The sequence below is a fragment of the Clytia hemisphaerica genome, unplaced genomic scaffold, assembly GCF_902728285.1.
Source record: "Clytia hemisphaerica strain Z4C2 unplaced genomic scaffold, Clytia hemisphaerica genome assembly, whole genome shotgun sequence".
Lineage (NCBI taxonomy): Eukaryota > Metazoa > Cnidaria > Hydrozoa > Leptothecata > Clytiidae > Clytia > Clytia hemisphaerica.
In genome coordinates, this window is record NW_027103595.1 from 1,782,572 (window position 1) to 1,800,995 (window position 18,424).

General features: G+C 37.3%; 1 long non-coding RNA gene across 1 annotated transcript; it reads right to left on the minus strand.

Moving 5' to 3' along the window:
• Window positions 1-373: 373 nt before the first annotated feature.
• Window positions 374-11,640, minus strand: LOC136801670 (uncharacterized). The gene is made up of 2 exons (XR_010845891.1): window positions 11,241-11,640; window positions 374-1,012 (listed from the first exon to the last, which is right to left on the minus strand). It is a non-coding gene; the product is annotated as an uncharacterized lncRNA (long non-coding RNA).
• Between the last annotated feature and the right edge of the window lie 6,784 nt (window positions 11,641-18,424).

Here is an 18,424-nt window from a genome sequence, read left to right on the forward strand (position 1 = left end):
GTTAATTCGATGTTGCGCTATTACGTCTAGTCTATTCTAAATTCGAATTTTCTTCTCAGTTTGATCTCCTATGAATATATTAAAATATTATCATATAAGTAGTTTTTCTCCCTAATATTTAATATTTACTATTTCATTGCATAACTAGGACTTTGACAACCTACACAATTCGACCTATGTGTTTTTTTATCTATATCATCTTATCCGACGAACCTATTTTTCAGCGTCTTCTATATTAGGTTGCCCATTGATTTACTATTTCTATACTATGTAGCCGACCAGCCCACTAAGCTTCCATTAATGATTTAGCTGTCCACTTCGTATCAGTTTGAACCGTAGAATTTTATATACATTTATATACATAACATATACATAAAATATTTCAACTTCTTGTAAGAAGAACCAATATACTTTTGGAGATCAAGAAATTAATGATGAAAAAAAAAAACAAAAAAAAAAACCATTAGCATTACCAACAAAAACACTCTTATAAAAAAGTGTGTAAACCAGGTCTCGAGTTTCATATCTGGAAGGTGTTCCTTCTTCTGCTTCTTTGCATTCCAAGGTGTCAATATCACCTTTTTAGGAAAGGAGATGTCTCTTTAGAATCAAACCAAACTTTCTGGAACGTCATAACATTATAATGTTGAAGAAGTTGAAGGATGACCAGTCAATAAAAATTTTTCAGTAAAGGATTGAGAACTTAAAGCAGTAGCGGTTGTCCAGAAGATAAAGCTTTATATAATTTTCGAAAACGGTTTGAAGTTCAGCGGTTGTGTGACATCAGGTTCTTTAATACTCAGGCTGATTTGTACGTACAATATAGTTGATTATGGAGAGCAGAAATTGAATCTCGTTGCTTAGTACAATAAATAAAGATTTCTTCTGTTATGCTTCGGGTGGAAGGGTAAATTTATTTGAGCTTGGCAGAGCAGTCTTTTTCGTGTTTGTTGCTTTGGGTGGGTGACATTATTTTGGCTTCTTCGCACTTGATGGTGGCACCAAAGAAACACTGAAAAACATGAAAAAGAAATATGGTTACATGCTGTTTATTGTATGGCGTGTTTTTATAGAAAAGCTGGCCAAATTCGATATGTTTTTATAAGCACATTATCAATTACTTAGGTCTAATACCTAATACCTTTTATCGCTTTTTCATTCTTTATGATTTTTTGCACAAAGATGCATAACTATAAATCCTCGAATGTGACGGAGCCCGATTTTTGAAAAAAAAATTATTTTGGGCAAATTTGGGCCAAAAAATGGCTAAAATTTTTTTGCATGAAAGTAGGTAAAAAATGGCTCAAGCAGATTTCTGTAAAAAAATAATTTTTCAGTTCAAAAGACGCTTCTTTATCTATAAGAATCACTATTAATAAGCATACATCGATGTTCTTAGCCAAATTACTCAATTTTTTGATGAGATAGATGTTTTTTTTGCTCACGAAGTCTTGAATATGAAAGAATATTTCAAGAGCATGAAATTTTGGTTTTTAAACGTTTTTTTTAATAAGAAACAAACAACTAATTTTGATAGATCGTCACTATTCGTGTTCTGAATGATTGTCTAACCGTCATTGTAATGTTTATTAAGTTTCTAATATATATTTGAGATCTAGTCTAAAATGAAAGATAACAAAGTAGGATGTTACACATGCACACCGCTTGCGCTGGAGTGAGTGAACAGCTGGAAATGTATACGTGCAGTTAAGCTACACCGTATAAATTCTATAAAACGAAACCTAGGCAAAATATAAAAGCTAGGAGAAAAACTAGAAATACGTGCAGTTAAGCTGCATCGTATGATCAATGTGAATGTTTCGAGGAGTATATGTATCTCCGTGTCTATACTATAGATTTGCTTTTTATGTGTTTTGTCTTCAATCTTCAAGTGCTCATTTCGTAGTCGTTGTATCGAACTGGTGGTCGACGTGCCCTGTTTGGCCGTCCGATCTGGAGGTTGCGAAGCTTGAATATCGACTTGTTGGTTTTCTTCAACGTTTGGCTGTTCGATTTGTTGTTGAGCTTGTGGGGCTTGTTGTTCTGTTGTTTCCTCGTCTAACTCCCACGTATTGGCATCTTTGTCGGCCTGTCGCAGGTTCTTGTAGTCTGGTTTCTCTCGTTGTGTAAATTGTTTCCATTTCTGGGCATCTCTGGTGAACGTCTTATGTCCTCTCGTTGCTGTGATCTGGTGTCCTGTGATGGATGTTACTGTGTAGGGTTCCGGATCATACGGAGGCTTGGTCTTTGTGCTGCGTTGCTTTAAGAGGACGTGGTCATTGATTTTAATGTTGTGTGGCTTGACATAACTCTTGCTGTCCTTCGCTTCCGTTTGTTTTCTCTTTACCTCTTGGTCGTGTTGCTTTGCTTCTTCTACGTTCCCTCTTTGGTCTGTCTTTGGACCTCTTGGTAGTCGACTTTGAAATTTGCGTCCAAAGAGCAGCTCTGCAGGTGCTTGGCCGGTCGTTGGGTGTGGTGTTGCACGATAAAGTTGGAGCATCTTGTTTATCTCCGCCCTCGGGTTGTCCTTCTCTATGAGTGCTGTGTGCCAAACCTTGCGACAAATTTTCATGAACGCTTCTGCCAGTCCGTTGGCTTCCAGGTCCTCTGCACTGTAGGTTGGTTTGTGGTCAATTCCTGCCCATCTGAAGTACTCTTGCAGGAGGTGGTTTTCGTTGCCATTGAATGGTGGTCCATTGTCAGTCTTGAGTCGTTTGCAGTATCCGTGTCTTGCAAAAATCGCATCGAATGCTTCAATGTTCTGTTCTGCGCCTGTTCCCTTGACGACGGCAACTTCAGGGTATCGGGACAGCTCGTCAATGACCACTAGCAGGTGGAATCCGTCAGGAGTTGGTCCCCAGTGGTCTGCAGAGAGCTTCTGCCATAGTTCTTCCGGTGGTTTAGATGCTGTGTTTGGGTCCCTGTGCTTGGTGTTGGTTGCGGCCTGGCATGCAAGACAACCTCTCACAACTTCTTCGATTCGTTTGTCCATGGATGGGAACCATATTCTTGTTCGAATAAACCTCTTCATCATTGTTGCTCCCGGGTGTCCCTCGTGTGCAATGTCTAGTATCTTCGTTCGAACGTTTGGGTGATCGTTTGTTTCCTGTTTGTTTGGCAGCACAATCTTGTCTCCACGGTAGACAAGGCCGTCAACAATGCAAAGCTCTGAGTAGATAGTTTTGTTGATGGGTGTTTCTCGTGGCGGAATCTTCTCACCTTCTTTTAGTGCCCTGATTAGTCTCTGGTATTCTGGATCGTCTTGTGCTTCCTCTTTTATTGTTGCAATGTCAATGGCATTCGGAGAATTGTGTAGATTGATGATCTTTCTTACGTAAATTGTGTTCCCCACGTCGAATCCTTGGGATGCCTGCTCTTGTTTGGTCAGGTGATCAATGCTATTTGGATGACGGCTGCCATAATCGCAGGGCATTTCTTTTCCTTTGAGGTATCGTAGTTGGTAGCACAGGTCTTGTACTCTGTCCCTGTGTTTTGAGATGCGTTTCGATGTCAGCTTCTGTTGGTTGTTGTAGATTGGAAGCAGTGGTTCGTGATCTGTCCATCCGGTGAAGGAGCTCCCAACCACGTAGTACCGAAATTGTTCCAACCCCCATTGTAAACCAAGGCTTTCCCTCTCAATTGGGCTGTAGTCCTGTTCTTGTTGTGTTAGTGCACGGCTAACATGGTCGATTGGTACCCAGGTTTTGGTTCCTGTTTCCCGTGTCTTCTCTTGGTAGATGCTGCATTGGGTGCCAACTTCTGATGTGTCTGCCACTATGTGCGTCTTTCTTTGCGGGTTGTACGACTGTAGTGTTGCTGGGTTGTTCAGTATGGTCATTAGTTTTTGATATGCTTGTTCTTGTTCTGTTCCCCATATGAATTTCTGGTCCTTCTTGAGAAGTCGTCGAAGTGGTGCGGTAACCTCTTCATAGCTGAGTTTTAGCGAATTGTCATACGTGAATTTTGCATTGTACTGACATGCCATGAGCAGAGATCTCACATCTTCTGTGTTGTTCGGCCTTCCTCCTTCTTGGATGTTTCTGATCTTGTCTTGGTCCGCTGTGACACCGTTGGAGTGAAAGTCTCTTCCAAACCACTTGACTCGGGTTAGGCAGAAGTTGGATTTTGAGAGTTTGAGTATGATTCCAGCTTCGGCACATCTATTCAGCACTTGTTTCAGGTTGGTGTAGTGGTCGTCGTAGTCCTTGCCATATACCAGTATGTTGTCATGGAGGGTGACGACGCCTTTGAGTCCAGCGAAGCATTTTCTGACTTCGTTGTGGAATATGCCACTTGATGCTGTCGGCCCGAAGTAGAGACGTTCCATTCGATGGAGGCCTTCATGGGTCTGGAAGATGCTCTTTTTCTTTGTGGCTTCGTCTAGTGGAAGTTGGTGGAATCCCCAACCCATGTCCATCTCACTGAACACGGTGGCTTCCTTCAATTCGTGACGTATCTCTTGGGGTGTTTGAACATGGAATTTGGTCCGTTGCATTCCCGGGTTTCTGGGTGTGTTGTCGATGTTCATACGTGTCTGCCCATTTTTCTTGTCTGTGATGACCACGTTCATTACGCAGTCGTAGCTGTTGCGTGGATCGACATCTGTTATGACACCCTGTTCCCGAAGGAACTGGAGTAGCTTGCTCACGTCTTCTTGGTAGTGGAATGGGATGTTTCTGAAAGGTTGTTGTTTTGGCTTGAAGTCTTTGGCGTACTCGAGGTGTATGGGTTCGATCTTTAGACACCCAACCTTGTTGTCGTCGAAGACTAGATCTCTGAACTTTTCGACGAGTGTCTGCGCTTTAACTCGCTCTTGTGGAACGGCTGTGGTGTTTGGTGGGTGTGTTTCAACATCTACTTCAAGGTTTCGTCTTATCTTGTCTGGGATTCGTCTGATAGGTGTCCCTGTTGGTTCTCTGCCATCTTTGTTGAAAGTGATGATGCCAAGCTTCTCTGCATCTGTGTCACCAAGGAGGGGTTCTGGTTGGAAACCATCGATGACATAGACTTTGCTGTACACATGGGCTCCTTTGCTGTTGTGTATTGTTGTGTTGACCATCCCCTGCACATCTAGGAGGTTGTTTCCACCCCATGGTCTGAAGTTGAGGTCTGACTCTTCTAGCTCACCCATCAAGGGGGAGTAGTGTTGCGGAGTTATGATGGTGAATTCACTGCCGGTGTCAGCGTACAACTTTTGTTTGATCCCTCCAATCTCCACGTCCACCCACTTGTTGTTTGGTGTTGTGGTGGAGACCTTGTTGATGGTGGCTGACTCCTTGGTTGTTGCTGTATGTGTTTTCTTCTCTTGTACCTGGCTTCTTTTCCTCTCTGTGCTGACCCTCTTGATTGTCTTGGGGCAAGCAGGTGTCTTTGCAAAATGGTTTTTTCCTTGGCATACAAAACAGGACTTCCCATTGGCTGGGCAGCGCTCAGGTTGGTGTTCTGAGTTGCATCTGTTGCACTGTTGTTTCTTGTTTCTGTTGCTGTATCGTCCTGCTTTCTTTAGCTTCATGATCTGGAGTGTCTGCATCATCTCCTCAATGTCGTCTACAGTCATATTTTCGTTGACCGACTCTGGCTTGACTTTTTTGATTGTCTCTTTGTTACCTTGATTTACCTTGAGCTTGTTTCGTAATATCTTTACGCATCCATCCTGTGAGGACCGATGTAAATTTTCATATTGATAATGCTGTTTGTTTCAGCTCGTCTCATCATAGTGTAGCCAGTCACGAGTGGCTCGTCGGGAACTGTAAAAAGATATTTATCCAGCTCAGTTTTGAATTTCAATTTCTTGCACCCAGTGAGATCCCTCAGACGTTTTGGCAGCGAGTTGAAAAGCCTTGGTCCTTGGACTTTAAAACTTGAGTATATGACTTTTTGCCAGGGCCCCCTTTTCACTAGTGGTATGTGACATTTTCTTCCTTGTCTGGGATTGGCATAGAACGTGATTGTCCCAGGATTTGGGACAAGCTTCTCAATAATACACCAAGTGTATATGATAATATATCTTTCACGCCTTCTCTGCAGTGAAAACAGTTTTAATGTTTGTAGTCTTTCCCAATAGTTTTGGTTGTGTAGGTTTTTAATCCTCCTTGTGAATGATTTTTGGAGATCTTCGATCTGCTGGATCAGATTAACTTCATTGGGTGACCATAGTTGAGAACAGTTGTCGATGTGGTGGTATGACTAAAGACCTCCAAAGAGTGAGCATGACATCATGTTCTCTTGAGCTGAATGTTCTCAGAATCCAACCAATGAGTATCTGTACTTTTTCTACAATGGTTAGAATATGTTGGTTGAATTTCGCATCGTCTGACATGGTAACACCGAGATCCCTTGTTGAAGATTTGGTTTGGATTATCTTTCCTTCACCTGTGAAATAACTGGTGGCTGGTCCGTTTCCATAATGGAGATGCTCGAACTTTTTTCCATTTAACATCATTTTGTTTATGGTCGACCATTGATAAACATTGTTAAGTTCGTTTTGTAGGTGAAACTGGTCAATGATGTTTTGGATTCCTTTCTTTACTCGTGTGTCATCAGCAAAACTTGCAAGTTCTGCTTTGGTTGTCCCTTCATCAATGTCTGATATCATGATGATGAAGAATAATGGCCCAAGAACCGATCCTTGAGGTACTCCTGATTGAATTTTTGCCTGGTACGACTTGTGACCGTCTACAAATACTACTTGGTTTCTGTCTTGAAGAAATGACTTAATCCATTTAAGTAGTTTGTCTGTTATTCCAATAGATTTCAGTTTTGATAGCAGTATCCTGTGGTCGACTTTATCAAATGCTTTTGAAAAATCGAGATATACAACATCTACATCCAATCCTTCTTCTAGTTTTGATAGGATACTGTCATAGTGGCTGAGTAATTGACTAAGGCATGATCGCCCTTCCCGGAAACCATGCTGTGTTGGATTGAACAAGTCATTGTTGTTGATAAATTCGACTATCTTCTTTCGAACTATTTTTTCAAACACCTTGGTGAGATGGGACGTAAGTGATACTGGCCTGTAGTTAGATGGCTCTCCTTGATCTCCACCCTTTGATATTGGTGTGATATGATTTCTTTTGTGAATCTCCTCTGTTACTCCATGGTTCAGACAGTTCCTCCAGAATATTGCGAGTGGCTTAGCAAGTTCTTCTTTGCAATTTTTCAGCAAAATCGCAGGAAATCCATCAGGACCTGGAGCAGAGTTTGGTGACAATGTTGAGATTGCTTCAATGAAATCTTTTTCGTCAAAGTCTATGTCTTTTAGCATGTTTGGACATATTGTTGGATGAGTGACGTCATTTTCCGATGGTACACTGAAAACCGATGTGTATTGGTCTTGGAGTATATTAGCAATACGGTCAGCATCATATATCAAAGAATTATTTTTGTCACGAAGTGGTCCAACTTTGGATTTTGATTTACTATGCTTTTTTGCATATGCATAAAAAAATTTAGTATTGTTTTTTATTGATTCTGTTGCCTTCCTTTCCTGGCTTTTCTTCTCTGATTCGTAGGATAGCTTTAGTTTAGTTTCAATGTCTATTAATTTTTGTTTGGATTTTGCATTTTTCATTGGGTTTGGAAATTTTCTAAAAATGTTTTTTCTTTTTCTGAATAAAATCTTTCGCTCGCGTGGTATCTTCTGAAATTTTTTAGTGTTTGGTTTTCGTTTTGGTACATATTCCTTAATTATGTCTATGGTCCAGTCTGTGATTGTTGACAATTGGTCAGCTGTCGGTTGATCATGAAGGTCTGTCCACAATTTATCCTTCATTTTTTCCTTGATTGATACCCAGTTTATTGTTTTTGAATGAAAATTGTACTCATCAAATACATTACACACAACAAAGGGATCCTCCTTTTGGAAACTTGAGTGTAAATCAAAGTGAATTTTAACATTGATCATTGAGTGATGGGATATGTAATCTGGTGATGGGGCTGATTCATAGCTGTGTATTAGTAGAGGGTTATTTGTGAGCATTAAATCCAGTGTATTTCCTGCTTTGTGTGTGGCTCCTCTAATGTGTTGAATCAGATTATGGTCATTCATAAGAGTGAATATTTCACTAGTCATTCTTTGTTCCTCTGTAGGATGCCCCAGGGTTTGAGCACTTGCTGTCCCAATTTGCGTGTGGCAGGTTAAAATCACCTGCTATGAAGATGTCTGGTGTTTTTCCTTCAGTTTTGTCTAGTTCTGATTTAATTAACTCTATAACTGGTTTGAATTGTTCATTCTTAGATGGTTTCTTTGTGTAGGTTTCTTGCATCTTCTTTGCCCGTTTCCTTGGCCTGGCCCCATCTTGATAGTTTTTCCAGGTCTGGATCTTCTGCCAAGGCTTTCTCTCTGAGTGATGCGTCATTCATCCCGAAGATTGCTGCGTCTTTTATGGCTTCTTCCGTTGTGTATGGTTTCTTCACGAAATTCAGTGTTTTAGCTTTTCTCTCGAGGTCTCTGATAAACTCGCTCCAGCTCCTACTTCCTTGTTGTGTGCTGAGGAGTTGATGCATTGCCATAGTCCTGTTGACCATTTTGGACAAGTAAAATCCAGCTTGTCAATCAGGTCTTTGTACGTTTGTTCTTGTTCTGCTTCTCCTTGTTGGGAGGTCTGCGCCCTGGCGTTGAGATGGGACTTTTCAAGGCGAATGAGTTCAACAATTTCTGGTCCACCCCATGTTTTAAGCAGTATTATCTTTTCTGTGTCGCTGGTGATGCCAATATATGACATTCTGTTGTCAGCATCTTCCAACCATTCGTCGAAGATGTTTAGTTTCTTCATTTTATCAGTTCCCAGTGCACATTGTCGGATCGGACCTAGAGCTGCTGGATCATTGCGCGGAGCACTGGCTGCTTGGTTGACGTTCCCTCCTGACAGTGTTGTCAGAAGTTGATTGAATTGTTCGGCACTGAAGTTCATGATCGTATTGAGATAAAGAAAAGAACGGTCTCACCTATGATGTCCGGGACAAACCCGGCGTGAAAAGAGCTTGGTGAGAACCAGTTTCTCGTCCTGGGCCAAATTGAAAAGTGGTCAACCAAAACACAAAATCAAAAATCTTACAAATTAAATAAGTAACTGTGATTTCTTTTTAAAATAATCCTTAAATTTTCCAATTTCAACTTTTAAATCAACCGAGTCGCACTTTTAGACTCTGTAATCAGGTGATTATATCGAAACACAACTAGTGAGGTTTGTCACGGAAGGACAAGTGTTAAAATATAATGGACCTTCTTTTGAAAAAATAATGATTAATCAAAAATGAAATGTTGTTTTAAAACAAGTACATACCCTAGTTAGTTTAATAGGTTTATTCATTTTGAAATAAGTCAAACAACAAAAAACTATTGCAAGCAGAAACTTTTTTCAAATATCGAATTCCTTCCGTGACAATTTCAAGACAAAAAGTTTTTTCACCAGTTTTGTGCAAGTACATTATTCTTGATATTATTACAAGTTCTAACTATTGGTACCCCCTAACAAAAAATGAAATTACATTTCAAAGCAACCTCCTTCATATTCACTTACAAGGTCTGAAATTATTGTCCTTCCGTGACACTTTCACCTTGTCCTTCCATGACGGATTAAAAATATCTTGTTATTTTTAAAAATCTTGGACTTCAATGGGCTCTTCCAGAAAATGTTCGTACACCCCGGGTGGAGGATATATTGTCCGGGGGGGGGGTAGCAAAAATTCGTCAAAATTTACCTTGTCCGGGGGGTAATTTTGCTCTGTCCGGGGGTAATTTTGCTCTGTCCGGGGGTAATTTCGGGTGTCCAGGGGGTCAGCTGATGCTTGTCCGGGGGTGAAACCCGTTGTCCAGGGGGTCAAAAGTCACTTTGTCCGGGGGGTAAATCACTGAAAATTGTTATATCCTCCACCCCCCGTACACAATTTTTTTCTGGAAGAGCCCAATGGGTCTAATCCATTGCAGGAGAGTGTCCTACGAGGTTTAGAACAATTTGGAACCTTAAATAAGCTTAACTAAGGCTAAAGTACAGCGCTGTAAGCTTACAGCATAAGCCCAGGCGGCTTGGAGGCCTAAAAACCAGTTTTCTGGCAAAACTACTGTTCCCAGCTGGTTCTAAACCCTCTAAATCGCTTCAGCACCATGGAAATATGCTAATTAGAGCCTTTGGAAGTAGCTCACATGCTTGCAAGGTCGTGTTTTTACGTTTTTTGCTTAAAAAAGTCTAAATTCGCTTAAATAGAGCTTTTTAAGCGTTTTTAAGCTATTTTTAGTGAAAATTTGTCGGTTCTGCCCCCTTTGCTGGACTTCACTGGGTCTAATCCATTGCAGGGGAGTGTCCTACCAGGTTTATGACCATTGGGAACCAGCTCAGCCCTGTATGGAGCTCAGAATAAGCTTAACTAAGGCTCCAGTACAGCGCTGTAAGCTTACAGCGTAAGCCCTGGAGGCCTAAAAACCGGTTTTCTGGCAAAACTACTGTTCCCAGCCGGTTCTAAACCCTCTAAATCGCTTCAGCACCATGGAAATATGCCAATCAGAGCCTTTGTAAGTAGCTCACTCGCTTGCAAGGTTACGTTTTTACGTTTTTTGCTTAAAAAATATAATCTTTCCTGTAAAATTTCCTACCATTATGGTTGAACAATAAAATACAGTTCCAAGGTTTTGAAATGAACTGAATAGTAAAAATGGCTTTGATTCATGATATGATGTATCACTCCACTAGTTTCAGTCAACATTTCTTACGCTATTGCTGATCTTGAAAAATATAAATTTTTCCTTCCGTGACGGTGTCCTTCCGTGACACTGACCTTTCTCAGTTGCAAAGGCCTGTAGCCATTGAAATTAATTTTTTTGACTCAGTTCTTTTTTCAATGACAAGTAGATAGACATAAGTTTCTTCTGGTGGTATTTTGGTTTTAAAATTCTCTTTAAATTCACAGGAATCTGAATCAGCATACTTTTGTCTTTTTTAATGTCTTCGCTGCGTTCCTTCCGTGACAGAACCTTCAAAGTTCAATTATTCAACGAGGAAAATCTTTTATGAAATTTATTTTGGTTTGGAAGTAGTAGTACTATGAAGGCTTTAATTCAGGACTAATATTATTTTCATTAATTTTACCATTTTTCAAAAATAGACCAAAAAAGGCTCTGATTTCCTTCCGTGACAGAAACGGGACTTTTCAATTTGGCCCTCCTTGAACAGGTCTGTATTACTCCAGACGATAAACGTAGGTGGGACGTCAGAGAAAGTAAAACAAAGGAAAGGTCTCACCTGCACGGTCCGGGGCTAACCCGGTGTGGCTTCGCTTGGTGAGACGGTTGGCTGTCTCAAGTTCTTTTGTCTTGGATCTTGAGTCTTGACCAGTTGAGTGGATGGTTGTTGCCAGTTTGAACCACCAATTGTTTGTGTGAAGCTGAGGAATTAACTTGTGGAGTTTGATTTCTGATGTTTGGATCAGACCATAAATGTGTCTGTTGGAAACCAGTGATGTGTGGTAACCAAGTTTCTGTGTCCAAGTATCAATTGGTTTCAGGTATCATTCAATATATTGCATGTATCATGTATCTGTGGCACTTCGTCGCCAGTGTAATGTTTATTAAGTTTCTAATATATATTTGAGATCTAGTCTAAAATGAAAGATAACAAAGTAGGATGTTACAGTCATGCTCACGTAGATATCAATTATATATGTGTTAAATGCATAACCAGGTAGGTCCATAAAAGTATCACTTGTTAATTTCGCATAGCGAATTCGCGGTGCGGAATAAAATTTAGAAAACGAAAGTGGTTTTCATATTTCTAGAACATTCTCGAATATTCTAAGCATGGACTCACTCGCTAAGATTAAATCTAACGTTTTTCAGTCCGCAAGTATTAGGCAGGCGTAACCAAGGATTTATAAACATTACTCCATTTTAGAAATGGCGGCGTGCAGGATGCTGTAAGAACTGCATTTGGTTGTTTGTAATTTTATCATGTTTTTGCTTTTTTTTTGAGCATTTAAAGATATTAATATTTCTTTTAGCATAGTATTTTATGTTTGTGTAGTTAGTAATTGCACCAATATAGTAATGGGAATTACAATTAAAGAGTTGCCCTTCAACATCAACACCAACTACAACCACACAGACATGACAAGGCACAAACACAAGGTACGGTATGATCTTCTTTTTTACAGGTAGAAATAGGTGTTGATAGTTGATTTAGTTGTAAGACAGATTATCAGTTACTAAGTATTTTAGTGAATTTTGCAGAGGGATTTATGGCAGGGTGTCAATCTAAGTGACAAAAGTTATATACTGTAGCTGTCCTACCGTGTGTCACACGGCGTGTGAGATATATTGGGTATAAACTTGCATCAGTCAGTGGAGGCAAACATGAAAAGCCCTCAAATGAATGACTTGTCTGGTCATTAAAATACAAAGTTAAATCAAAACAAAAAGATGGAGTAGATCTGCGAGCAAAGCTACGTATAGTTCATTTGTTTTGAAATTTTGCCGCTTTGTTGATTGGTCAGTCATTTGATGGCTATGTAAGTTTCCCTCTACTGATGCAAGTTACCCGACTTCACGGTATACTAGATGTAATTAATCCAACACAGCTAATTGAACCCTATTTTTAATCAAACTTTTTCAAACTTAGTTGTCCGATTAGTATTCAACTAAATTGGGTTCTTGAACTTTACCGGACTACTTAAAAATTCGATTAAATTTGTTTGATTTAAAGAAATCAAACTTAATCGAACTTTAAAAAAAAGACCTTAATAGTTGGATTATTTTGATTACATTAATCAAACTTAATCAAACTTTGTTGAATTTAATCAAGCAGTAATTTGTGAAAAACTCTTCAAACAGAATTTTCGTCAAATTTGTTGAACAGATTTATTGTCGAATTGTCAAACTTTTTTTTTTTCGAACTTTTTTCAAATTTGTCGACCATTTCTTAAGTCGAACTTTGTTGAACACGATATATTTTGTTGAACGTAATCGAATACTCACAATGCTACACAGGTGACTGAGATTTCGATTTACGGTTTCACATAACCAAAGTTATCCTTGCCGCAACCATTGAAACGTGGAGTTAAGTTTTTCTGATTTGTGCTGGAGTTTTAATTATATATCCAACATGACATCGCGCCTCTAGCAAAAGGTCCATTGAATCAAGATGATCTAACCCAATCAAAAAGCAAAATTGATTCAAGCTCAATTGAAGATTAATTTTTACTGATGAATATTTAGTTAGGAAAAGTGTGTATTTATAATATTTTCTTGACAGTTACATCAATATGCCTTCTTACCTGTCTTTTAAAATATAAATAAAAGTAATCACGAAAAAGGACGCGAAAAAAAAAGACATAAGTGTGAGAACAGAGTAATCAAACTCGTTAGAAAAAGTACCATTAGAAGTCATAAAAAATCAACCTGAATAAATGCAATCGGAATTCCAGAGAACTTCATAATTCCCCAAACAACATTACATTACTATGTCAAACTCCCATTACATAAATTCTACAATTACGTCAGAGTAGACTACGCTCGCCACCGAAGAGGTTTATTTGGAAAGGGTAATTACATTTTATTGTTCGCTTCTTTTTTAAAGAGTGGCCGGGTTGGAAAAGTATGAATTTCTTTGTACATATTTTACCTACCCCAAATATTTAGGAGGCTGAGTTTTAAACGAATTGTCAAGTTGAAACGAACGATAAATGTATCAAGGTCTGTTTTATTTACCCCCTGGTGACTTAACAAAAGAGACTTAACTCGATGTTACAATCCAATTATTGAAAGTTTGTCTCGGCCTTTTTATAATGAGCGAGACATACGTTCTCTGATTACGCAATTTTACTGCTTGACATTATTTTAATGTTGAAGTTTGTAGATGTCTGATGGGAATATTTCTTCACGCACAAATTTCTTCCCTTAAGTAAGTAAGTTCACTTCACTTCTTGCTCTCGTCGAGTTCGGTCGTGCTCTTTTCAAAACTTCAAAAAGGGCGTGTGATTTTCTGACTTGTTTTTAATATTAAAGTTGCTTTGATATTATACTAACACAATCATCATGGAGGAATATAATATTACTCAAAGAAAAAAGCAAAGATCAAGTTCACTAACTTCATCAGCTCCATCAAACATTCAAAGTCATGAAAAGGATGCCTCCACTCACATTGAAGGAAATATTTGGTTTTTTGATTCAACAAACACTGATCAAACAGATAATAACAATCAAGAGGAAGGTATGCTCAGTCCACCTATCACCAATGGTAAATCTTCTCCTTTCACAAAGAACCAAATGGACTTCATTAATCTATTATTAAATGATCAAAAAGAAGAAATGACCAATGAAATCAACAAACTTAAGAATGAACTTAAAACCAAAGATAAACAAATCTTTCGACTAGAGAAAGACCTGATTGATATTCAACAATATGTTCGCCGCAACAACATTGAAATCCATGGTATCCCCGACACAGTTGAACAGAAAGATCTGGAAAAGAAAGTTGTAGAGGTTTGTTCAGCCTTGAATGTTCATGTCAAAAAGCAAGATATTGAGGCTTGTCACCGTTTAGCAGATAAGACTAAAGGGAATACCCCGAAAAAGACTATTGTACGCTTTACCAACAGAAAGTTCTGCGATGACCTTCACCGAAACAAAAAAATGCTTAAAGATGGTAATAACAAAAACATTAGAAGGAAATTCCACAATATGGGACTTGATAATTCAAAAACTTTCATCAACAACAATCTTTGTCCCTATAACAAATTCCTCTGGGGTAAATGCAAACAATTACATACTGCACAGCTCATTGACAGATTCTGGGTCTTCAATGGGCATATTTTTATCAATGACAATCCAAATGAAAGTAAAGGTACTAAAATATCTCATCTGAATGAACTGAAGGAAAGTTTCCCTGGTTTTGACTTTGATGCCAAGTTTACATAAGTATTTTTCTTTATTTAATCTTAATCAGATTTTCTGAATTCCTTTTCTCTATTCCTGTTGTGTTTTAACAATTTTCTACAAGTCCTTTTTACTATGCCGGACGTAAACGACAACTGTCCTTGTTCAATCTGTGGTAAACAAATAATCAATGATGCTATTTTTTGTAACTCATGTAATTTTTGGGTCCACCCTAAGTGCAATCATTTAAGTCAGTTTGAGTTTGATAGGCTGGCTGATTCTGATGATTCAGACCCCTGGACCTGTATTCGCTGTAATTTGAACGCTTTGAATCATGTTGATAACAGTTGTGAATATTTTGATGAATCTTCTTTTAACTCTGAAAACTTTGACAACAAGAACTTGTCTTTTCTTCATCTTAACATCTGTTCCATGAACAAGCATTTCGACAACTTCCACACTTTTCTTAGCAAAAAAATAAATCACAGATTTAAAATTATTGGCATCACTGAAACTAGAATTCGTTCAGAGCATATTGATTTCCCTATTGAGGATTATAAATCTTTTCATACACCCACTGAGGCTGAAGCTGGTGGTTCTTCACTCTACATTGATGAAAATCTGAAGCCTTTTCGAAGAAATGATCTTGAAAACCTCCTTTATGTCCCTAAATTTCTTGAATCAACTTTTGCAGAAGTCTTTGTTGGAACATCTGATCTGATTGTAGGTTCAATCTATAAACACCCAACACTCAAAATTAAAGATTTTTTACCCAAATTTGGTATTCTCCTTGATAAAGTAAGCAAAGAAAACAAAACTTTAGTTTTATTAGGGGATTTCAATCTAGATCTTCTTGAGTTTGAATCAAAACCTGAAATTTTCGAATTCCTTGATATCCTCAGTAGTTATTTAATCAAACCACACATAACCCTTCCTACAAGAATCACTGATAAATCTAGAACATTGATAGACAATATTTTCATTTCTCCAACACTTTACTGCACTAGTAGTGGCAATTTCATTACTGGAATAGCTGATCACCTTTTACAATTTTGTATTTTTAATAATTCTCAATTTGATAACTTATCTGATAAACAAAAGGCTATTACAAAGATTGGAAAAATTTTAACCAACAAAATTTCAGTAATACTTTCAATGATTTCAACTGGGAAGAAATTTTAAAAATTGATCAAAATGACCCAAATATTTCATTTGATAACTTTTACAGCAAACTTACAGAATTGATTAATGAGAATGTACCCATTAAAAAAATTTCCAAAAAGCAAAAAAAGAAAAAATTAAAGCCATGGGTCACAAATGGTATATCTACCTCAATGTCAGTCAGAGATAAACTTTTAAAAAAATCCATCAATGCTAAAGATCCAATCAATGAAGCTAACCTACGTCAAAAATACAAATTTTATAGAAACTTAATCATCAATTTACTGAAAGCCAGCAAAAAGAATTATTTCAAAAATTATTTCTACCTAAATTCTACAAACCCTAAAAAAACCTGGGAAGCTATAAATGAAATCATATACAAAAAGAAGAAGGAGCAGTCTAATATTGTCTTAAAAAACGCTTCTAAAAAAAACGAAATCATTTCTGAGCCTACTGAAGTTTCTAATGAGTTTAATAAATTTTTCACTACCATAGCAACTAAAATTCAAGCTGAGATACCAAACATTGGAGATTTTAAAGAATACATAAAAAGACCAACATCAGGCAACTCATTTTTCTTTACCCCAGTTAACAAGGATGAATTATTAAACATTTTCAAATCCCTAAATCACAGTAAAAGCTCAGGTGATTTTAGTATTCCTGGTAAAATTTTTGACACAGTTCCAGACTCCCTTGCAACTATTTTAGAAAAAATTCTAAATCTCACTTTTCAAACTGGAATTTTTCCAAACTCCCTTAAAACTATTAAAGTAATCCCAGTTTTCAAAAATAAGGGATCTAATCAGGATGTTGATAACTACCGTCCAATTTCACTATTATCGAACATTGATAAAATATTTGAAAAACTTGTTTTCTCAAGATTAATGTCTTTCCTAGATTTCCATGGTATTCTCTCAGAAAGACAATTTGGCTTTAGAAAAAATCATTCTACAAATCTTGCTCTAATCTCTCTTACTGAAGAGATTCGTAGGTCACTAGATGATAGCAAGTTCTCCTGTGGTGTTTTCATTGATCTGAAAAAAGCTTTTGACACAGTTGACCACAAAATCCTACTCAAGAAATTAGAACTCTATGGTATCAGAGGTATTCCCAATAATTGGTTTCAATCATATCTTTCTAATAGAATTCAATATGTTTCATATTCAGGTGCAAATTCAAACGCACGTAAAATCTCAACAGGTGTTCCTCAAGGTTCTGTTCTAGGCCCTCTTTTATTTTTAATTTACATTAATGATCTATGTAATGCAATTGAACATTCCCTAACCTCCCTTTTTGCAGATGACACGAGTCTAATCTACTCAGATAAATCTCTTATTAACATTGAAGAAAGTATCAATGCAGATCTCCAAAATCTTTATATATGGCTTTGTGCAAACAAAATCTCTTTGAATGTAGCTAAAACTAAAATTTTACTTTTCAGGAATGTACACAAACAAATCAAACATAATCTTCAGCTTTCGATTAATAATATTCCCCTAAACTTAAGCGAATCAGTCAAATACCTTGGTGTAACTCTTGATCACTTTTTAAATTGGAGAATAAACACAAACGATCTATGCTCTAAATTAAGTAGTGCCAATGGAATAATTTCTAAACTCAGACATTTTGTTCCTCTATCTACACTACTTCAGATTTATTATGCTCTATTTTTTTCGCATCTTAATTATGCTTGCCAAATCTGGGGTCAAAAACATAACTATAATGTGGAAAGAGTCTTTAAACTTCAAAAACGATGCTTACGAATCATGACTTTTTCTGATTTCAATGCTCACTCTAGTAAAATCTTTTATGAACTTAATCTTCTTAAAATTTCTGATCACATTAATCTACTAAATATAACTCTTGCTCACAGGATCTTATGTGGCTTTTCTCCAATTAGACTCAAGAATCTCTTCTCTCTAAACTTTTATCAACATAAACAAAGAACCAGAGGGAAATCAGTGCGTCTTCTTTTCAGGCCCTCTTTCAGAACTTTTATGTATGGTACAGAATCTATCACCTATAGTACCATTGTCCAGTGGAATGATTTACAACAGAATTTTCCTGCTTATCCCTTGACTGACTTAACTGGTTGTGAACTTAGGATAAACTTACACAATTATCTTGTATCTGATTACTAATTGCTTTGATTGAACAGTGACAGTAAAGCTATAAAACTTTTATTATTTATTTATTTTTTTTTTTTTTTTTTTTTTTTTTTTTCTTTTTTTTGTTTGAATTACTTTCAAAATTCACCTTTCAAAATCATGTTTCCATTTTGATATACCTAAATACTTATTTAATTTATTCATAATGATCTCATTATTGATATATTACATACATATTTTTCTTTTTTCTTTTTCTTTTTTGTCTATTTCATTTGTGTATCTTTTCTAT